Genomic DNA, 22,044 nt, shown 5'->3' with positions numbered 1-22,044 from the left:
TTTTCACTTTATTTAAATAGTGCCCATTACCAAATAGCCTCAGCTCCAGCTCTAATGACTCATTCTGCAGAAGAGAGAATTGGGTTTTCTGTACCTTTTGGATTCAAAGCATTCAGGAGCATTTTCTAAATCAGCAAAGGCCATGGGACAAATGGAAAATGCGTTGCTCAGTTCATCCTGGTCCTGGCTTCAATGCCTTTGGATTCAGAATATCTCCTCTGCAATTGTGTCTTCTGATACAACACTGCAGGGAATTGTCTACATGGCCAGAGTTTAGGCCATTTTGTTAGGAAGTCTCAGCCCAGGGGAGGTGGATACCATATTTTTCCTTAACAATCCTTTCCTGTGACATAATGAGCTTCACCATTTAATTCATATCTTACTTCATTTTAAAAAGTTTTCTTTGCTAGAATGACCTTCTCCATGACTTCTAATTTCCGCTTTGCCTTGAAAATGACTGTTCATCAGCCCCGGATAGGCAGCAGTTCTCAAACTTCAGCATGCTTCGGAATCCCCTGGAGTTTGTTAAAACTCAGGTTGTTGGACCGCCCCCTCCCCAACTCCACAGAGTTTCTGCTTCAGTAAATTCAGATTCAGAGTAGGGCCTGAGAATGTGCATTTCTAACAAGTTCCCAAGTGAAGTTGATGCTACTGGTCCAGGGGCCACATTTTGAGGAGCACTGGGCTGAGGGATGCTATGATAACAGTCACAGCACTAAAACAGCAGCAATTTGCTTCCGGCTCGGGCTTCTGGTCTGCCAAGAGGTGTGTGTCTTGAGGAGGGGTCAGTCAGGTACCCGGAAGCAGCCACAGTCTCAACATGGCTGTTTGCAGTGCCCGAAGGCAGAGACCTCTGGCGCCTCCTGTGCTGACTGTTAGATGCTCTGGCCAGAACGTGACTGCTCTCACCTCTACTCACCACTCATGGCCCCAGACTGGTCACATGGCCCCACCAATCCATGAGGAGGTCCAGAAGTACCATTCTTCCACTGCAGGCTAAGATCTGAACTTTACAATGGGCGGCCTTGATGACGACCACATCAGTGCAAACCTTGCCCCTCTTCCTTGCTTTCTAAGACCTCCCTTGCCTGCCCCTTCCTCTTCTCTAGTAGAGTTGATTCCGCCATGTCCTAAAGCCCCTGGACTACATCTCCATTCTAGCATTTCCTTTTTTTTTTTTTTTTTTTTTTTGGAGACAGTCTTGCTCTGTCACCCAAGTTGGAGTACAGTGGCACAAACTCAGCACTCAGCTCACTGCAACCTCTGCCTCCCGAGCTCAAGCAATTCTCATGCCTCACCTTCCTGAGTAGCTGGGACTACAGGCATGCACCACCATGCCTGCTAATTGTTTGTATTTTAGTAGAGACAAGGTTTCACCATCTTGCCCAGATTGATCTCAAACGTCTGAGCTCAAGCAATCCACCTGCCTCAGCCTCCCAAAGTGCTGGGATTACAGGCGTGAGTCACTGCACCCAGCCTCATTCTAGCATTTCTATCTCATTGTTTTGTGATGTGGGTGAGATTATCTGTCTCCTTTTAGTGGGTGAAGGCCTCAGGAGTTGCCATCTTATCCACAGCTCTGAACACAGCACCCTGCCATTAGGTGCTTCATATATGAAGTATTTATTGAATGAGCAAACAAATAGATAAAGAATAGTTGCCCCTGTTATATGATATCTGCTCTACCACCACTTCAGCCCCACCCAGGCACCAACCCCATCTTCGCTGCCAAGGTTACCAGTGACCTGTGAGTACATCTCCCAGAATTTGATCCTCTTACACATGTTGACTCTTACTAGCCACCATTCTTTATGTTCCTGACAATGTGTGATTCTGGTTTTTCTCTTCCTTCTTTGACCAGCTCTTCTTGGTCCTTTTGGAGCACAGCTCTCCCTGATCCTCTGGGGCTCTGTTCTAGTTCCTCTTTTCTTCTCACCATTTACCCCTCTTCCTGGGAGAGTGCATTGTTGCTCTCTGCTACCGACTCACAAGTCTGTATCTCTAGCTGGAAACTTCTTGGTCATTTCAGCCTGCATGTTTGGGGGATGAACCCATGTCTCCCACATCTTTCCTCACAGCCCATCATCAACCAGGCCTAGGACTTGTCCACTTCTTGCCATCCCTGTTGACAGCTCTGGGTGCATTTCCCACCTGGATCACTACAGCAGCCTCCTTAACCAGCTTCTCTAACCCCAGTCTTTCTGTCTCATTCCCTTCTTCACCCAGCATCTAGAGGAAGAAAAATCTGATTATAACCCTTCCTTCCATAAAACCGTCAGAGGCTTTCTGGATAAACTTCCAAGTCTTTCGCTTGGCTTTTTAGATCCCACATGGTCTAAGCAGTGCTTCCAACACTGACTACACATTTGAATCACCTGGGGAGCTTCTCAACCACCAGAGGTGGAGGTGACTTCAGCATCAGTATTTTCTCCAAGCTGCAGCTGGGGTGAAGAAACCCTGCTCTAGACCCTTCTGGCCCTTCCAGCCCAATCTGTCATCATTCCCCTCCTTCAACTCCAAGCTGCAGCTATTCTAAGCCTCTTGTGGCTCTTTCTTGTTCTTCAAGGGTGATCCTTGTCTCATTTGCCTAGAACATGCTTCCCACCTCCAAAGCCCCCTTACCCTGGATAACTCTTCCTTTGTTTCCAGTCTTAAAGGGAGAGATCATTTCCTCTGAAAAGCATTCCAGGAGCCCTGAAGCCTGAGTTAGGAGCCCCCTTCTGTATATTTATGGTGCCTTGCATTTCTATCAATAATTCATCATACTGTACAGTAACTGTCTACTTCCTTGTATAATATATAGTTTCCACCAGACTGTAAGCTCTGTGAAGACGGGAACTACCATGCTCACGATGTGACCTAGTAGGTACTCAATAAATATTCATGGAAGAAAGAGACCGGCACACTCAGCCCACACTCAGCAAATGTGACTTGACTTGTCATGTTTCTCCCATTGTCATCTGCCATATGCAGTATTTTCACCATTGTTGGATCTCTTGAGTGTGTCTTGTAGCCCTAGGGAGAAGGCAGAGCCAGAATTAGCATCCCCATTTTACAGACACTCAGGGAGCCAAGATCCTTCACAATTAAGTAGCCTGCTTCAATTTGCATGAGTAGTCAGAGAGACAGCTGGATTTGAACCCAGTCTTCTGCCCTTTAAACACCCTCCACCTGCCACCCCATGCCACAGATGCTCACCCTGACAGGCAAGCTGATTAGCTTGTGGGATAAGTTAGTTCCTGTAGAGACAGAAGGCTGTGTGCCACAGCGGTCTCCTGCCTGGGTCATCTCATGGTCACTGACTCATGGTGGGAACCTCCAGCCAAGGGGGAAAGATGCTTAAACAGACAAGGCCTGGGGTTCCCTGCAGTCATCATGTGTAGCTGCTACATATGTTGTAAGGCTGCTTCTCAGATTCTTGGGATTTACTGTTTTTGTTGTTTTTGCTCAAGTTGGTCTCAAACTCTTGGGCTTAAGCGATCATCTTGCCTCCACCTCTTGAGTAGCTGGAATTACAGGCGTGAGCCACCATGCCCAGCAGATTCTCGGAATTTAAACATGGAAATAACCAATCCCTTTGCTCACCACTCATTCAGAAGACATTTATGGAGCACCTAACTGTGTATCTCTTTACAGTTCTCTATTTTACCACACCATAACCCTATAGGAACATATGAGTTAGAGAAGGCTAACATACCCTGTCAAAGAAACCCAGCACTGGAGTGACCTGAAGAACAAAGCAATTTCTTTTTTGTATGCAATAGCCTTATAGAGCAATCCAGGTGTGGAAGGAAGCTCTGCTTCTCATCATCACTCAGGGACCCAGGTTTCTTCCACCTTGTGGCTCTGCCATTCCCTGGGCATTATCATCATCCCTGTGGTCAAAGCTGATTCACCTCCCCACCTGCAGTCAACCGGAAGGGGGAGGAGAGCACGGTGGAGGCGTGCTCAATGTCACAAGTCGTAGACCCGGAGGTGGCCAGTGTCACTTCTCCTTGTCTTCCATTGATAGAAACTTAGTCACATGACCACACCTAAACAAGGAAGTCTGGGAAATGTTTGGGCAGCCTGTGCCCAGCGAGAATTCTGTTACTGTGGGAGCCAAAAGGGATGTAAGTGGGCAATGATCAGCCTCCACCAGAGTTGTAGAAGTGTCACTAAGTGACTAGTCCAAGCTCTCCCAGGTAATAAGTCACAGATCCAAGCCTTCACCTCAAGCTGCAAACCAGAAAGCACCCCAACCCACTTCCCCCTGATCACTTAGCTCTTGCCAGTCTAAGAGTGGAAATAAGGCAGGTTGGGACGACCACAGGGGACAATAGGAAGAGCTATTTGGCAAGGGCTCAAAAGGGACCTCCAATTCAGACCCTTCCTAATTTTCTGCTGTTGGATTGGCTTCTCCTTGCTCCGTATAAGCTGTGGCATTACACAAAAGCCAGATTTCCCTTTATGACCAGTGCACTGCGCAGCCCAAGGCTAGAGCAGCTTGGGTTTTTGTTTTTCTGTGACCATGCTCTCTCTTGCTTTTGCATTTCTTCATTTCTTGCTAATGGCTCGGGCCTCAAAAGCTCTGGCCTCTGCATCTCTGGAAGGGCCTTAAATACATGGGGAGAAATGACAATTGTACCAGGAGAAAAATGACAAGTGCTAGGAGAGTGGAACAGACAGTGTTGGAGGAGATTTTCATCAAAAGGAGATTCTGCCACAAGGGGAGTTGCTAAATGCAGCTGGGACTGCTGGGACAGACACATCTCCAACTCAGGTGCACGTTTGCCAAATCAATCCCCAAGGGAAACCAGTACACATGGTGAGCATCTTTCAGTCCAGTGTTTTGTCGGGAAGTGTATTTTGCTTTGAGTTTTTTGTTTTGTTTTGTTTTGTTTTTTTGAGATGGAGTCTTGCTCTGTCACCCAAGCTGGAGTGCAATGGCAAAATCTCAGCTCAGTGAAACCTCCGCCTCCCGGGTTCAAGTGATTCTCCTGCCTCAGCCTCCTGAATAGCTGGGATTACAGGCACGCACTACCACACTGGCTTTTTTTTTTTTTTTTTTTTTTTTTTGGTAGAGGCGGGGTTTCACCATGTTGGTCAGGCTGGTCTCACACTTCTGATCTCGTGATCCGCCCACCTCGGCCTCCCAAAGTGCTGGGATTACAGGCGTGAGCCACCGTGCCCAGCCTGCTTTGAGTTTTAATGAGGAAAATTTTTACTCTGACCACTTCGGAGGCTCCCATACAAACATTCCTGCTAATTCCCACTCAAAAGATGGCCAAGGCTCGGAAGACAGAGATGGACAAAGCTCTGAGGACTGAGGTCATATATTTTGAACATGGGCTACTGCCTGGGTAACCTGAGTAGCTCCCTGTGGCATCTGGGTGGAAATGCTGCCCCATTGTCCAGAATGCAGGGGCAGTAAGCCCAAGCGGCCAGCTTGGGCAGCTGTCTGCAGGAAACTTGCCAGAGACCAGGCCAGCGCTTGCTAGACATATGAGCTCTTGTCCCCAACCGGAGAACTCGGTGTCCTTTGGTCATTACCCAGATAACATCAGAAACTGCGAGTCAAGCAATCAGGCCATTGCAAACAGGTTCAGTCCCTCTGGGAAAATGTCTTAGTCCCCATCACACTCAGTACCTAGCCCAGCACTTTGTTGTAGTAACTCTAGCTGTCCCCAAATCTCATGAGCGTAGCACTTCTGCAGCTTATTTCTCACTCACATGAAGTCCAAAAATGGATGGATTGGCAGGTGGCTCTTCTCCAAGTGCTTATTCAGGACTCCTGGTCCCTTGCATCTTGTGGTTGTGCCATCTTCCACACATGGCCTCTGGGGGTGCCAAGCTCATCTGCACTGAAACAACAGAGGGGTGAGGACATGGAGAATCCTACGTGGAAGGTTTTTGTGGGTCAAACCTGGACATTGTGACTGTGCATCCACCCACATTTCATGGGTTAGAACTCAGCCACATGGCCATGGCCTCCAGGAAGGCTGGGACATGGGGTGAAGGAGGAGAGGAAATGGCTTAGTGGGCAGTCATCTTGCTAGGGCCTCAGCAGGAACAGTCATAACAGATCCTATTTCTCTATCCCTGCTCGGGGCCAGGCAGCGTTCAAAGAACTTTCTTTTGCTGACCCATTTAATCCTTCCGACACCTCTCCAAAGTAACTACCATTGTGATCACCGGTTCACAAATGTCAGAGCCCAAGCCTCTGAATCATTAAGTAACTTGCCCAAACTCAACACACATCTAGTAAGTGACCAAGCTGGGATTCAAAGTCAGATGGTCTGGGTCCCAAATGCCTGCTCTTAACCATCCTGCCTCAAGAATGAGCCTTCCTGCCCAAGTCCTCCTTTTATAGATGGGGAAATTGACACCCAGAAAGACAAAGCTAGATGGAAACTCAGATCTGTTCTAGGTTCAGCCTCACTCTCCTGCACATATAAGCTATCAGTAAACACTTGCTAAATGAGTGAACTGGTGGTTCTGCCTTTGCAAATGATCGGAAGTGAAATATAAAGCACCTCTTTAATGCTAGATGCCAATTTTTGCATGGCTCACCATCCTTGCATGGAGGCAAAAAGCTGAATAGGAGGCTGGGATGAACACAGACTCAGCTCATTCAAAAATAAATTAGCAAACTGCAACTCTTTTTGGGAATTTTGAAAAAAGGCCCAAAGGAGATTTACTACTGGGTTGCATAATCAAGTGCCCCCAAAGTAATACTAATGCTTTAATGGCTGTTATGCAATGTTGATGGGCCTCTATGACTCAGTGTTCTAAATTAATTTAAGGGATTTCTGATGAATGTTGTTGGTTAGCTTTGGGGGACTCTCCTCCCCGCCCCCAACCCTTTTTTAACCAGGTTCTGAAAGCAAATCCTCTAGCAAATTCTTACTATAAGATGAAGATATTTCAGTTAGGAAAATGCAGATATTTTAGAAGATATCAAAGGAGAGAAACGAGCTCTTTTGTCATCAAAACACACAATTACGTTTTCCCCTCTGCCAAAAGCTAAAACCGTCCTCTTCTCGGTCATGCATGTGAGCAGTCATAGGGCCATTCAAGCCGAGAGAATTCTAATCCCTCAGGCTGCTGGTAAATAATAATGTATAAACTTATTATTAGTATTCTGTTTCAAAGGCCAGTGATCAAAAGACGGTTAGCAGATGGCCAGAACGGTAAGCTTTAGAACTCAAATTGAACTGCTTTTGAATTCACACTTCACAATGGCCCTCTGTGGATCCGAACTTCCCATCTTGCATTCTTGGCTCTGCAAAAACCTTCTAGAACCTTCTCTCAGTCCCCTCACAAATGCCCCCACTGCCTCGAGACACATCTGTATGTGCAGGCTGCGCTTTATAATGGGAGGCAGGAGGGGATTCCTGCAACCATTTCTCAGCGTCTCAGCCTTGCTCTATAGGAAGAGAGCCTAAAGTGGAAATCCTGGTGTCTTTGAACAAGAAAATGTCTGGCCTTGAGACACATACGTTTGGGACATTTGTGCCCTTGAGCAAAACTGAATAAGTAGAGCCCCAGTGACCTGTAAGATAAAAAGCCTTTCTGATACAGCAGTAATTTTCTCCTTGCCACAAAGCATTAATATTCAGTAGCTGAGTCTTATAACGAAGAATCATGTGATGATTTTTAGAAGCATTCACACTGGAACCAAGGAAGAAACTGGGGATGCCATGGCCTGCCCAAGATGGAGCTGCTACTGGTCCCTCTAGTTTTCCCATTGTCTGCCCTCTTTTCCATAGTTTCTGTCCCACATTCCCCTACATCCTATCAAGATACCAAAATCTCATGTCATACAGTTTCACATCCAAATTTCTATAAAATCAAACTTATTTCAGAGGTATTAGCTGGTAAGAGTTTAAATGCAGTGGCCCACCATTTTGAAGGTCACGGAGGCCTTTGAAAATCCAATTAATCCTATAGACCTTCGTCTATATTATAGTATAATATACAAACAAGACCTTGAATATAATTTCTGGAGTGGAACCCTTTCCCCAAAAGCCATCTTCTAAGGACTTTCAAGAACCTGTGGTTTAAGGTGGATCTTTATTATTCCTCTGAGACATCACCCAGGACTGTATTTTAGAAATAAACTAAAAGACCAAATAGCCTCAGACACTTAAAGAAGCAAAGGCCAATTTCTTGTTGCTTCTCCAAGGAAAGAAAGAGAATTCCAATGTTGATACTGGAAGAGTGTAGAGGCCCTGTGGTTAAATACATTTTGGAAATATTGGATGTTGTAATCCCCTTTCAGAGGCCTACAAGGCATATTATTGGCGCTGGGAAGATCCACAATGCAGCATCTATTATTTTGTGGAATTCAGCATTTCTGGAACTTATTTCACCCTGGAATCCTTTTTGCTCCCATCACCAGTTAATATCCCCATAGAACTGGTGTTTTGAGAAATACTGATATAGCCTAATCCCTGCATTTTGCATATGGGGAAACTGAGGCCCAGAAAAGGGGCATGACTTTCCCATGGTCCCAGTGAGTTAGTGATAGAGCCAGACCTGAAAGCCTGGTCTTCTGGCTTGTAACTCTATTTGGCAAATTGCCTCAGTAAAAGGGTCTTCTTTGGGGATGGGGGGTAGTCTGGAGGACAGAAGGCAGAAATAGCTATGTCTGTTCACTTAGGGTGGGGACATTGTCAGTGGTCCTGGTTTAATGCTCAATACCCTCCTCAGCTCATCAGAGCCCTGATGTGCCTGTGGATTTTGTCCCATGGGTAATACTCTGAGGGCCTGGGGTGCTCATGATGAAGGCCCAGCAGGACCAGCCCAGCATGGGTTATAGAATGGGAGCTGGAGTCCAGACCTGGCTCTCAGGGACACTCTTACGTTTCTGGTGATCCTACCTGGCATCAGTGGGGAGACCCAATGGACCATGCCTAAGAGGACACACAGTGGGCACATACCTTGTGACCAAGCCAAACCAAATGAATAGGAGCAGAAAGGGCTCTGATGGGTGTGAGTGTGGTACACACTGGGTCCCCAGGATATGGGCAGAGAGGTAGAAGCTCTGCCCCAGTTGTATTAGGGATACACTGCACTCCCGAGCTGTCTGTTTAAAATCTTCCAATGATGGACTCCATCCTCCCTCCCTCCAAAGCCCAGTCAGCAGCTAAAAGAGGATCCCCTCCCCAGCACCTCCCAACAGCCCATCCCCATAGGGCACCTGCTGGTTGCATTTTCTCAAACACTCTCTGAGCCTCTTTTTAACTTCCCAAGGTCGTGAGTGTCCTTTGGCTCATTGCTAAAGACACAGCAATCATGTGATTGTTTGCTCAGAAGTCAAAGGATGCTAAGGATTGCTAAGAAGTTAAAAGGAAATGGTCTGAGGTTTTCCTATTAAAAAAAATAAAAACAAAGCAACAATCTCCTTGCTTTGCTTATAACCATGTGGAAATTGCATGCATTACTCTGTGTGGGGAGACCCTGGAAATAAAAATAGTTCCTTTGCTAAAAAGAAAATAATGATGCCTTTAGTGGAGGTCCAGAACTGGTCCCAGGAGAGTAAGCTGTGTCCCTGCTTTCCTTATAGAGAGACCAGGGTCCATGGAGCTGCCTGCATGCAGGCCCAGCTGAGGCCCTTGCAGCCAATCAGTGGTGTCCATCTGGACTGACAGATGTTGTGTTGAAATTGAGAAGTATGATTCAGTCTTTAGACTCAATGGGAAGGAATACCCATGACCATGGGGTGGGGGGTGGGGATGCTGGGTGGGGATGCTCAGGAGCAGACACTGGGTGAGCATTTGTAGTGCCTGGACAAGCCCTCGTTCTGGTCTTGGCTCCATCACAAACCTGTGCGACAATGGGAAAGTCACTTCACTTCTTGGAGCTTGAAGCTCCTCATCTCTAAACGATGGGGGAGTCCCTGCCAGTTCTATAAGTCACTCCGAGCCCCTCCTGTACTAAATGCCCCCAAAAGAAAAGCAGAATACTCAGGGAGTGACCTTTTGCCCTCCAGCCCAGCCTGGCTCTGGCAGTCCTTGCTGTGAGTTCCGCCAGCCTCCTGCTTCTCAGCAGCTTCCGAACGGCAGGCCTGCTGGCTTGGGCTCCAAACCCCTAAATTGGGAAATGTTCAACTGCAGATTGTTTACATTGTGTATTCAGAGTATGAAGTGGTGTTTGAGAAGTGTTGCCATGGAAACAGTGAAGTGAGGAGGCAGCTAACTATGAAGGGAAATAATCCAATATTAACATTCACAAGCTATGCTCCTTTACTGCTGTAAATGAAATATCACATTATTGGACAGCCCCTCAAGGCAGCCACTGTCCATGTACTGGGCCATAGTCTTAAAAATTGGAGGAAACTACTTCTTGGGTCCAGCTGATTAAAGAAACCGTAGCACATTCAGAGGCTCCTTGACGTTGGGTCCGGGGCCTCTCCCAGCTCTAAAAGTTGCTGCCTCTAAGCCGATGGCTCTCAAACTTTGTTGATGGGTGACCCACTGGAGCAGGACAAAAGACCTCATGGTCCACTGCTTCATCCAGTCCCAATTTTCCATGGAAAAGGTACTGTGTGATAATACGAAATGCTGCCATAAAGCAAATTTGGGGAAGTCAGAGGTGCATGCACGCATCTATTTGCCTTTGCAGCAGGCACGTGGAGGTTCCCATGGGAATCATAGTATCTATGACACTAGAGTCTAGTCATTGGAAAATTATAGACTCCCCAGATGGGTGATGCAAAATGGGTATCACTACACACTGCAGAGTTAACCACACAACCCCCTACAAACACCACGGAGATGGGTGAAGCTGAATTCACTGTAACATACAGCCAAGGAGCAAGAAGATCAACGACTGAAAAGCACAGCCGACTCGAGACAGCACCAACGGGATGCCGGCAACGCGTAGCCTTCCCCCATATTGCAGGATTCCCAGCCACCTCTGTTGCCAAGAGCCGGATGGCAGCCAGACTTCTTAGTAGAACACTGTGTTCGAGTCCTCAGTAAATTCCAATGTTGGCTCCTTTTACCTTATAAACACCAAATATTAGAAACCCTCAATACTTATTTATTAAGTGACCTTGATCATATGTGATGATGACAGCCTATGAGGTGCTGCACACTTTGCCTGGGGGAAGGGTTTGTGTGTTCCTGTCCAGAGGGTCTCTGAGGCCCTCCTCTGGGCTGCAGGTCACTGAGGATCATGAGTAGCAGAATCAGGTAGGTAGACTTACCCAAAGCTCCATCCTCACCTCTCTTGGCTACTTGTAGCACTTCACTGACAACATTCATTACCCACTGCTGCCTGTGGGCAGCTGCATAGAGTCACCGGGGGAGTTTTGAACATGATACCTCCCTGGGCCATAGCTCTGGAAATTCTGATCTACAAGATCAGGGATGGAGCTCAAGGATCTACATTCTCAAAAATGTCCACAGAGTGTGTGAGGGGCAGCCAGATGTCGAAGCCCTAGGCTTCGGGGGTGTCAAACAGACTGGAGCTGAACTACCTTCTACCACATCCTCCTGCCTGGAACCTTGGCCTGAGTGGGAGAACCTCGGTGCCTCAGTTTCCCCATCTGTATGTTGAGGATGAAATGCCTGCTTCCTGGGGAGATGGGAGGGTCCCAGGACAAAATGCTGGAGAACACTTGGCTCTGCTTCGTTCCTGGCAAGTCCCCAGCAATGTTCCTTTGGAGGTCATGTGGCCCATAGAAAACCCGAGGGGGTGGGTTTCCAGGGGAGGCATGTTACTGCTGTGCTTTATAACCTATGTATACATTACATGTGTTCTTTTGTATATATCAAATGCTTCGTATTTTTTTAGGTCTACTCAGGAAGAAAAGAGAATATGATTTGGAGTGAAAGCTACCAATGTTCAAATTCCAGTTCTGCCAGTATCTATGCCCACTAACTGTGTGACTGCCCCTCTCTAAGCAGCAGTTCATGGTCTTTAAAATGGAAATAATAATCCTTACCTCTCAGGGTTTTTGTGAAGGTTGAAAAACAAATTTACCTTAAAATTTTTTTGAGACAAATCCAGATATAACTATATGAATAAAGTAAATGAATGGATAAAAACATGAGCGAGTACATGGCGTGCTTGGCACAATGCCTTGGGCAGAGGAGACATTCAGTGAGTGGGGGCCCTGCCTCTTGGATCCTCCCCGTAAGGCCAGCATGGGGACTCGTGGCCAGAGGAGCACTGAACAGACATCCCAGCTGGACAGAAGAGGGGCTGACAGCTGAGCTTCTACTGGGTGGACAGAGGAACCTCAGCTCCTTCCCAGGTCAGGGATGACCAGCATCCCAAGTCCAAGGGGAGAGTCCCATCAGGTAATCTGAGCAGAGTCCAGCTTCAGAGAATTAAAAGGAACAAAATCTGGAGTTACTGGCATTGTCTTGATTCCGGGGCTCAGGAATGCAAATATAATAACTCCACAGCAGGGGCCAGGGCTCAGCTCATGCTTTTCCTCACAAATTTTACAAGATGCTCAGGCTTTCTCCGGATCCCCCACCTTGACAGGCTCAAGAATCTCTCAGAGGTGCCTCTGTGTACGCAGGCATTCAGTGAGATTTGTATGTTTTGTCCGGAGGGGCCAGTCCTGTCTGTCCTCACATTGTACCCCATAAACACTTGGGCAGCCCCTCATGACAGGCAGAGCCCGTGATACTGCTGGGGACACGTAATGCTCTGGATCCTGCTGCCTAGCAGGGGTGGGTCCTGCCCAGCCCATGGTGGCTCCTCAGGGAGTAAGGCAGGCCACCCCTAACTGTAGAGTCCCATGCAGAGCTGACCTGGGCTCCCAGCATTTGGATCCTTCAAAGCCACTTCTCCAACCACTTTCCTGGGGCACAAACCCTGTAGAGCCTGCCTGGGAGAGTTGTCTGGTAGAGCTTCACCTTCTATTACTCTTACCTCTGGCCTTTGCTGCGGGTCAACCCTTTGATACTGTCTCTACCGTTTCCTGCCTCCTGGAGAATTCTATCTCAGGGGCTACATTGCCATTTCCTGCCACCTGATCAAAGTCATCTCAAAGGGGAGGGGCTGGGGTCTTGGTCCTTTTCCTCAAAGGAGACTCCTCTGCTCCTTGCCCAGTTCTTTTCCAGCAACCTCCAAGCTCAGCACACCAATGACTGCATCAGGGCATGGTAATGCAATTCCACACACCCGTGAAACCTGAACACAAGCCCCTGTTAAGTCAACCTGCTGGTAAGCTTGGAGCTCCCAGCATGCCACCAGGAGACCAGCTGGGCACAAGGCAGCATTTTTTTTACTTAACAATCAGGTATTGGTGACTTCCTCTGTTCTAGGCATTATGCCTAAAACAGAGCAAGGGAGGACTGCTTGAGCCCAGGAGCTCAAGGCTGCAGAGACAGAGACTTAAAAGACACAGCCTCTGCCCTCAGGATGTTCACAGTCTAAGAAAAGAGACTCGGGTATAAATAATAACATGGAAAGAGAATTGGGAGTTGGGCCAGGATCCCAACACCCAGAAATGGTGCTGAGTAATGATCATGGCTCTGATTCTATCAGAGACTGAGCTTCCAGGCAGTTACTGGAGCAAGACAATGGTACAAAGAGAAAAGCACAAACCCAGTTAAGAAAACTAGAGTCCAGAGAAGACAAGAGGAAAGAGCAGGTAGGATCCTTATGATCACCATGGGGACATCAAAGCAGGCAAGATGCTCAGGACCCTGTGTGAGACCCAGTACTTAGCCCTGGGTCTTGATGTTGTATTGATGAGGAAGGTTAATCTGCAAAGAGACCCCTAAATATGCTGGCCTAAAGAACAAAGAATTGGATCACCAGATAAAATATAGGATACTTAATTACATTTGAATTTCAGATAAATAACTTTTAGCTTAAGTATGCCCTATTCAATATTTTAATTCATTCTTTTTTTTATCTGAAATTCTAATTTAATTGGGCATCCTACATTTCAATTTGCTAAATCTGGCAACCCTAAAGCACAGGTGTATTTCTCTCTTACTTAAGAGTCTGGTCTAGACTGGTAGACCAGCCCAGCTCCACAAAGTCATTCAGGGACCGAGGTTCATCGTCCTGCTTCCCTGTCTTTTGAGGCAGAAGTTCTCAAGGTGTGGCTTGCCAACCAGCAGCAGCAGCATCACCTGGGAACTTCTCAGAAATGCAATTCTTGGGCCACATTCCAGAAACACTGGGGTGGGCCCAGGAATCTGTGTTTAAACAAGACTTCTGGGTGACTCGGATGAGCTTAAGTTTGAGAAACACTGCCCTACTGTGCTATTCTCTTTGGTATGGTTGCAGCTGGGTCCTTGCCACATCCTGTCTTCCACCTAGAGGGGATAGGGAGAGGGAGAAGAGAACATGGAGGAGGTTGACCAGTCTTTTAACAGCCAATCTAAGAATTGGCTCACATTCCACTGAAGGCTAGTCACATGGCCATATCCACCCACAAGGAAGACTGGAAAATGTCATCTCTAGTTAGATAAAGTCTAACTACAACTCTATAAATAATGGAAGGAGAGAATAGATTTTGTTGGACCACTAGCAATTTCTGCTGAACATGTCCTCTGGTCACCCTGGCCATCACAATATGGGGGATTAAAGCAGCCTAGTCAGCAAATGAGGTTCCCTGCAGTAGGGGCATTAGGCCAGGCATGGTGGCTCATGCCTGTAATACCCATGCTTTGGGAAGCTGAGGTGGGAGGATCACTTGGGCCCAGGAGTTCGAGACCAGCCTGGGCAACATGGCAAGATCTAGTAGCTACAAAAAAAAAAAAAAAAAAATATATATATATATATATATATATATATACACACACACACACACACACACACACACACACACAAATACATATATATTAGCCAGGCATGGTGTCATGTGCCTATAGTCCCAACTACTCAAGAGGCTAAGGTGGGAGGACTGCTTGAGCCCAGAAATTCAAGGCTGCAGTGAACTATGATCGCACCATTGCTCTCTAGCCTGGATGACAGAGGGAGAACGTGTCTCTATTTAGAAGAATGAGAAGGAGAAGGGTAAGAGGAGGAGGAAGTTGGGGCATTGGTGGACCTATCTGCACAGAACAGGAGAGCAAAGGGAAAGGGGCATGTGGCCTGAGGGGATGACCAAGGCCTTCTTTATTTAGTGTCCAACTCTTCTTTTCAGCAGCTGGCAGCACTCACGACACCCCCACTGTAATGTCCCCAGGGCCTCTCTCCTGCAAAATTTCAGGCTTTCTTGATTTCCTCTGATCAAATCTTACCTTCTCTCGATCCCAGGATTACAGATGAAACCGAGATAAAAATAATTTATGCAGACTCTGTGGCATTCGTAGAAGGGCAGTGTCCTATCCAAAGAGATGATGGTGTAAGGTGTGGTGGCTCATGCCTGTAGTCCCAGCACTTTGGGAGGCCGAGGCAGGCAGATTACTTGAGCCCAGTAGTTTAAGACCAGCCTGGGCAACATGATGAAACCACATCTCTACAAAAAATACACACAGACATACACACACAAATTAGCCAGGCACAGTGGCACGTCCCTATGGTCCCAGCTACTTGGGAGGCTGAGATGGGAGGATCACCTGATCCCAGAAAGCTGAGGCTGCAAAGAGTTGTGATTGCACCACTGTACTCCAGCCTGGGCAACAGAGTGATACCCTGTCAAAAAAAAAAAAAAAAAAAAAAAAACCACAAACAAACAGAAAATGAACAAACAAAAAACCCAAAGAGGTGATGGTAACAGTTCTACTTTGTTTTTCAGGTCACAGGTAGACTCTCATATTAAGTTCTGATGTCCCATGTTTAAAGGAATATTAACAATTTAGAACACATTTAATGGAGAGTGAAAATGATAGTGAGGGTATCTCAAAACTTTAGAGAATTGTTTGGCTTCAAGAGGAAGACCTGGGAGTGGAAGGCCAGGGAATTATCGTCAAACATGCAAAGGCTGCCATAGAGGAAAGCTCCACTAATTCCATGTAGCCAAAGAGGACAGAACTAAGGGTGTTGGGTATAAGGTACATGAAGGCAGACCTGCGTTCCCCCAGTCTAAAGGTGAACTAACGATAAGGTTTAACCAGCAGTGGAAGGGAGCTGTTTACTTATAAAGAAGTAAGTTCCTCATTGCTGGAAGCATCCAAGCAGAAGTTAGGTGACTACCTGTCTGGAATAGTATAGAAGAGATGACTCGGACTAGATGAGAGTTGAGTCAATCCCAACCAGAAGAGTCTTTGGTTCTAACGTATATTTGCTGGTGACCCTAAGCAAGTCATTTGATCCATCTGAGTCTCAGTTTCCTCATCTATACATGTGGGAGTCCCCACCTTGCATCGTTCAATAAGGATATTGTGAGAGTCAAGTGAGAAAATAGCAAAAGCCCCTATAAGTGTAAATAGCACATCTGATGATGATGACAATAATGGTGACAGTGACAACAACAAGCATGTCTGTGCTTCTATTATTTCTTTTTTTTTTTTTTTTTTTTTTTTGAGACGGAGTCTTGCTCTGTCGCCCGGGCTGGAGTGCAGTAGCCGGATCTCAGCTCACTGCAAGCTCCGCCTCCCGGGTTTACGCCATTCTCCTGCCTCAGCCTCCCGAGTAGCTGGGACTACAGGCGCCCGCCACCTCGCCCGGCTAGTTTTTTGTATTTTTAGTAGAGACGGGGTTTCACCGTGTTAGCCAGGATGGTCTCGATCTCCTGACCTCGTGATCCGCCCGTCTCAGCCTCCCAAAGTGCTGGGATTACAGGCTTGAGCCACCGCGCCCGGTGCTTCTATTATTTCAAGGGAACTTTTAGAGACCCTGAAAAGAGAGGACTGATGCTGGACGCTTTGGGCATGAAAGAAGATTGTCAGGGCAAGGAGGATATTTTTCCTTAAATAGGACATTGGGAAGCATCTCCTGTCACACCACCTCCTCTGCCTACAGTTATGACAAGTCTAGCTGAAGCCATGTTAGCTGGAAGTCTGCACACCAGGCAGGACGTGGCGTCCGCATGCTGCCCCTGCATACAAAACTCACCTGGCATTTGGGTATTGACTAAGATTCTGCTGGCCTCTGGCTCGTGCTCAGGAAAACCCCCCTTCTTGTTATAGCCCAGCTTAGTTTTGCTGAGATGTCTTTCAATGTTTCCAGCAGTGGTGGGGGTGGGGGCACATGTGTATGTGTTTCAAGGCGAATTTGTCTCAGAGTGGGCTTTGAAGAATGCCGCAGTGCAGAACTGAGCCATTGTCAAGGGGATCAATGCAGGGCTGACGTCCGTGGGCCTATTATCTGAACTGCTACAACGACCCAGGAAGGGCGGGCTCACTGACCGCCATTGTGAGGGCTCACTTGACCAAAAAGCAGAGCGGCGTGGCAGTGGCCGGCCACGCTGAGCGCTCCACTTCTCAGATTGTGTAACTAGGGGGCTGGAGAAAGTTCCATCAACTGGTGTCATTCAGCTATGGCAGAGTGAGAAATGGTGGGGCTTCTATCCCTCCACTGCCTCCTGATAGCTATGCCAACAAAGAAAAAGGGAAAAGCGTTACTCATCCTATATCCTTCTGCCTCTCTTCAGTTGGATTCTTAGTTTGCCCTGTTTATGGTTTTAATTAGTATTATCTGGGGCCCATAGAGTATACAGTGATATTTTAGAAACCATGATGTTTATAATATTTTTTTAGATTGGTTTCTCCCATTCAGAAAAATAAAGATGTAAGTAGGGGATCTGATAGGGGGCTGTATGCAGTCAATGTTATTAGGAGCAAACCTTCAACTTTTAAAGGTTGATTGAGCAAGTCAGTTTATAGATAAAGAGACTGGCTCGCTCGTAATCAGATTCTAGGATTCCAACCTGGGTTTCCAGTATTCTTTCCAGTACAACATAACAGCTTTCTTTCATTTAGTAAATACTGATTGAGACCCTACTGTGTGCTGGATACTCCTACAGGGACTGGCAGTAAGGCAGTGAACCAAAGTCCCTGCTCCATGGGGCTTATATTCTAGTGAGGGAAGACTTGTATTTTCTGATGCACGTGAGTGTATCTCCTCGTACATCTTGTATGGTGCTGGGCACAAAATCAGTTGTTAATAAATATTTAATAAGTGAATGAGTGAATGCTCTAACACTGACCTTGATCACTTGAGCCCGGGAGGTAGAGGCTACAGTGAGCCGAGATCACACCACCGCACTCCAGCCTGAGCGACAGAGCAAGGTTCTACCTCAAATAAACAACAAAAAAGTGAAGTTTAGATTGGGGAGAAATGCAGGCTGGGTAGAAAGGATAGGACATTTGAACATTGTGCTCAGTTACTCCTCTTCCCTTCCCCAACGCCATGATCATGGGACATTCCAGCTAATAAAGCACCCAGATGAAGGTGAGGTCGCTTGTGGATAGGTACATTAGCTCCATTCCAGGGAGCAATTTGTAACTTTTCTCACAAAGCATGAATAATTTCCAAATGGCAGGTGCACAGATTATTTCTCCAAGGAGAAGACAATTTTGTCCTCCCACTTTTCATCATGCAAATCTTCCAACCACAGTTGGCAATAAGTAGAAATAGATAAATGAGATCCAAAATTCATATTTAACTGTTTGGAAGGACAGTTGTGGCTGAAAAAAGAAACAGCTGAACAGAACAGGGGGCCAGTGAGGACAGGATCTGTGTCTGAGACGTAGGTGAAGCTGAGGTAAAAGTCATAGCAGAGAGGGAAGAGGACAGAATTTTAGAGAAAATGATTTTTTTTTTTAATATTAATATGAGAGTTTAGTATTCAAGGTGTGGGCTCAATTGTTATTTGTCTCTGTTCAGTCCCCACTGCCCTACAGAATCAGACCAAGTGATCTGGGCAGGCTATTGACAGCCCTTTGTGACCTAGCCCCTGCCTGCCTTTCTAATCTCATTTCAGCCACTCTCCACCTTGCACCGCACCCATGCAGCCTGTTCCAGTTCTCTCTCTCCCCAGCCCCTGGCCCTCCAAGTATACATCCCTCTGAACCCTGTGCCTCCGCTCAAGCTGTTTCCTCTGTCTGCAAAAACCCCAGTCCACCCTTCAACGTCAAGTTCAGATGTCATCCTCTCTGCAAAGCCTTCCTTCAGACCAGCATGAATTTAGCCTTCTGCATTTGTGTGGCTCTTTGCTCATACCGCTCCTATAACATGTTTGAGTCTCTGCTCTGGTTCATCAGCAGGCCTATCTCTTCTACTAGATTTTAAGTTCTTTTGGAATTTTTTTGTTTTTCTTTGAGACAAAATGTGGCTCTGTCCTCCAGAGAGCCCTGCCACCACACCTGGCTTTTTGTTGTTCTTTTGTACAGACGGGTTTCACTATGTTGCCCAGGCTGGTGTCGAACTCCTGGGCTCGAGAGATCTGTCCACCTCAGCCTCCCAAAGTGCTGGGATTACAGGCATGAGCCACCGCACCTGGCCTGATTTCCTTGAATCTTAATTACCTACAAATGATCTGCAGTACCTCAAACTGTGCCATGAACATTACAGCAAGAGGATATAAATACAAATTAAATGTGAAGTTTATAGCCAAGCAGGGTGGCGTGTGCCTGTAGTCCCAGCTACTGGAGAGGCTGAGGTGGGAGGATCGCTTGAGCCCGGGAGGTAGAGGCTACAGTGAGCCATGATAACACCACTGCACTCCAGCCTGGGCGACAGAGCAAGGCTCCACCTCAAATAAACAACAAAAAAGTGAAGTTTAGATTGGGGGGAAATGCAGGCTGGGTAGAAAAGATAGGACATTTGGACATTGCACTCAGTTACTAAAGCAGGATTATGGAAAGCCCCTCTGGCATTCATGTGGCTCCCGGCTCATGCCTCTCCTATAACATGTTTGAGTCCCTGCTCTGGTTCGTCAGCAGGCCTATCTCTTCGACTAGATTTTAAGTTCTTTGGATTTTTTTTTCTTTTCTTTCTTAATAACGTTCATAAGTTTGAGATACGTAACGACTTAGAGGCAGGACGATGAACCACAAGTAAAATGGGGCTGAGGTTGGGCAATGAGGCAAATACCTACTGTGGAATAAACAAACAGCAGAGAAGGAGGTTGGGCCATTTGTTCCTCTCCTCCCTCTCTTCCTGGCTTGGGCACAGTCTTTACAGGTCACTGCGTCCCACCACAGCTTCGGCTCCTCCCAGGTGGCTCCTCTCCCAAGACACAGCTCTCACCTGGGTTCTACGAACGCCACTTCCTCTCCTTGCAGCTCTGGCCTCAGGATGGTGATAGCTTCCTGCTGCTGTGGGTCCCTGGGGTCCTCAGCACCCCTTGTTGCTTCCCTTATTGCACTCATACCTTCATTAATAGGCCCTTTACCTTGATGCTTTCCATTGAGGACCCTGACTAATACCCCCGCTGTATCTGTACCACTCCTAGACTCTGGTTAATACAGAATTCCGGTCAAGAAAATCCTGGGTGTCACCCTGCACTGGGGGTCAGCAAACAACTTATTTTTATAAATAAGTTTTACTGGAACACAGCCACACCTATTCTTTTGCAAATTGTCTATAGCTGCTTTGAGCTACTCCACTGGCAGAAGTGTGCAGCTGTGACAGAGACGGTATGGCATGCAAAGCCTAAAATATGTACTACCCAGGCATTTACAGAAAGAGCGTGCCCATCCCTGCTGTGCACTCACTGAACACGAACAGGTCATTGCTTTAACATCCATCTACAATGTGTTTTCTAGGGATTTCTGCTGCTAAGATCTGATTCTCACCCCTGTCTTCTTTCCACTCTCATTATTTTCCAATCCATTCTTCATAGGACTTCCAGACAGATCTTGCCAAAACACAAATGTGACCCTTCTCGTTCTCCTTCAGGGGCTCCACTAGTTGAAGCCCAAATCTCAGAGGACAGTGTCTCTCTCTACTTCTTGCCTCGTTGCCAAAGTGATTGTCACTCCAGCCACACCAATGATGATAGTGATTTCTTAACTACTTCTCAGGGTGGAGAGGAACCGAAATACTGAGGATATATGTCCATTTTCAGATGCATGTGTCCGTGCCAGATGCATTTCCTGAAATTTCAGAAATGTTACAACGTAGAAAAAAGAAGACACGCTTCTGAGCCGAGGCAGTACAGTAACATGGCCGAAGCAAATGTGAGGGGTAAGGGCCAGGGCTGCTCCAGGAGAACCCCTGCCATCAAGGCCAGGCCCTACAGGGCCATGGGGATCAGGCAGTGGAGTCTGGGGACAAGAGAGGCTCCCCAGGTGTTCTGAGTAGGTAAGTGACATGGTCAGATGCAGCCAGTGTGGGAAGGGGGGCTGAAGACAGAGGGCAAATGACAGAGAGGCAAATCAGAGGAGTGACACCAGGTGCGGACTCAGAGCTGATGCTGGGGCCAGACATCAGGGCATGGACCTGGAGGAAACGTAGGAGATAGAATTGACTGGAGTCACTGGCTGATCGGAAGAGGGCTTAGGGCAGCAGAAGAGGAAGGAATCGGGGTGGCTTCCAGGCTTCTGTCTTGAGAATCCGAAGAACCGGATATGTGCTCTGACTCAGTGGCTCACAGGAAACCTTATATTTCCTGTATTCTTAAGCCCAGGTTCAGTTCTTGCCCCTTGAACAGGCTCCAGTGTGAAGGATGTGCCTGCTTTTTTTTTTTTTTTTTTTTTCTTTTTTTGAGTTGGTCTCACTCTTGCCCAGGCTGGAGTGCATGCAGTGGTCCAATCACAGCTCACTGTAGCCTTGAACTCCTAGACTCAAGTGATCCTCCCACTTCAGCCTCCCAAGTAGGTGGGACTAAAGGTATGTGCCACTCCCCCAGCTAATTATCTGTAGAGATAGAATCTTGCTATGTTGCCCAGGCTGGTCTCCAACTCCTGTCCTTAAGCGATCCTCCCACCACCGCCTCCCCACCTCCTGCAGCGCTGGGATTACAAGTGTAAGCGTCACACCCAGCAATGTGCCCATTCTTGATTTAACACATTTCCCCACAATCTAGAGCTGCACTGGGGAAGGGGTGGCCATGGATGATTTTCATTGCCCTTGGAGGCTGACTCAGAGTTGCTCTTAGAGGGAAGAGGTTTTCCTTTCTGCTGGAAGTTGACATTGGGGGGTACAAGTGGAGGCAGGAGTTGGCAGGAGAGAAGATGCCCAGCTCTCCTC

General features: G+C 47.1%; 1 long non-coding RNA gene across 1 annotated transcript in view; it reads right to left on the bottom strand.

Annotated features, from left to right (window-relative positions):
* Positions 1-1,437: 1,437 nt before the first annotated feature.
* The window catches only part of LOC115897746, a 68,619-nt gene continuing 48,012 nt past the window's right edge, over positions 1,438-22,044 (bottom strand). Inside the window, exons 2-3 of the long non-coding RNA XR_004057539.1 lie at positions 5,713-5,843; positions 1,438-3,015 (exon numbers count right to left, since the gene is read on the bottom strand). This is a non-coding gene — a long non-coding RNA (uncharacterized LOC115897746). The remainder of the gene's footprint in view (positions 3,016-5,712; positions 5,844-22,044) is intronic.

This window comes from Rhinopithecus roxellana, chromosome 5 (genome assembly GCF_007565055.1).
Source record: "Rhinopithecus roxellana isolate Shanxi Qingling chromosome 5, ASM756505v1, whole genome shotgun sequence".
In the NCBI taxonomy this organism is placed as follows: Eukaryota; Metazoa; Chordata; class Mammalia; order Primates; family Cercopithecidae; genus Rhinopithecus; species Rhinopithecus roxellana.
This window is presented reverse-complemented; position numbering and strand designations above follow the sequence as displayed.